Source organism: Alligator sinensis, unplaced genomic scaffold (assembly GCF_000455745.1).
Source record: "Alligator sinensis unplaced genomic scaffold, ASM45574v1 scaffold1222_1, whole genome shotgun sequence".
Lineage (NCBI taxonomy): Eukaryota > Metazoa > Chordata > Crocodylia > Alligatoridae > Alligator > Alligator sinensis.
The window spans coordinates 179,176-180,467 of record NW_005842620.1 but is presented as its reverse complement, the minus strand read 5'-3'; positions in this window follow the sequence as shown (position 1 = coordinate 180,467).

The window sequence follows — 1,292 nt, the reverse complement described above, 5'->3', positions numbered from 1 at the left end:
CCCCCCCCCCCCCCCCGAAGCTTCTTGCGATCCTGCTTCTTTTGTTGGATCCTGCCTGTTTTACTCTTATTTCATTTTTCTGTGTTGCCTTTCCTTTTACATTTTATGGTTCCGCTACTTCCTTATTTCCAGATTCATGAACTGGTTGCATGAGAGAAGACTTTTTTTTTTTTTTTCTTCTTTTTGTTGACTGCGCAAGAGAAAATCTATTAGTCTGGATTTTTTCCATCTATCCAAATATATTCACACATTTCTCATGAAAGCTGTTACGCAGAAGACAAGCTCATACAGGGGATGCTGTTCCTGAGCCAGTAATCCTCACCAGACAGGTGCTGCTATAAACCCATATGGGTGTGGTTAAATGCACTTCTATTAATGAATGTCCAGTGATGAGATGATGCATTTAGAAATAAGTATGTGTTCATGCGTGTAATGCACAGAATTATTTGTTGGGGCAGCGGTTTGAAATCTTTCCCAATGTTCACCACTACATCATTTTTAGGCCTGTGCAAAGCAGCTAGTATTCTCTGCCGATTTCAGGGGACAGTGATTCGATTTGGTGATTCAAATCATTGTTTTGAACCATTTCGGCTGCTGCCGAATCTCCAAATCAGCCAGGCCCATCCCCCGCCCGCTCTCCCAGCCTGGCAATGGCCGTCCTGCCCACCCCAGCTCTCGGCACTTTGAAGGAGGGAAATAAAAGCCCCCACTCACTGGCTCCTGCCTGGCAGGGGGGTGATCCCCGCTGCCCCATGCTGTGTGGGGGGCCTCTGCACAAGCCCCATCCCCGCTCCCTCAGTTCCCTCCCCCCCCTTTTGAATTGATTTGGACCTTTTAATTGGTCCCCGATTCAATGCAGATTTGGAGATTCGGCCACCGAATTGGACTGAATCTCCTCAGAACAAATCGCCACCCAAAGCTTTGCACAGCCCTAATAATTTTTAGTATGAGTATACAGGTTGGCTGAAAAAATAATGTAACTAACCATACATAATGTAACTAATCATACTTTTTGTTTTTAGTTCTGAGATGCACTGCCTCATGTGGATGTCTGGTTATGTGTTCTGTGTAGCTTGGTCTTACAAATTTAAATGCACAATTCCCGTTTGTATAGAGTTGAACTGTACATCAGCTGTTTGCTTTTAATGTTTTATAGATCATAAAATACATGAAAATTATAATTTTTTTCACTATATAAAGCATAAACATATTTTTCTTTAAACTACATACACGTATAATGATTTCCTCTGTGACCTTTGGTTGGAGATATTTAAGATACCCCAGGTTTTTGG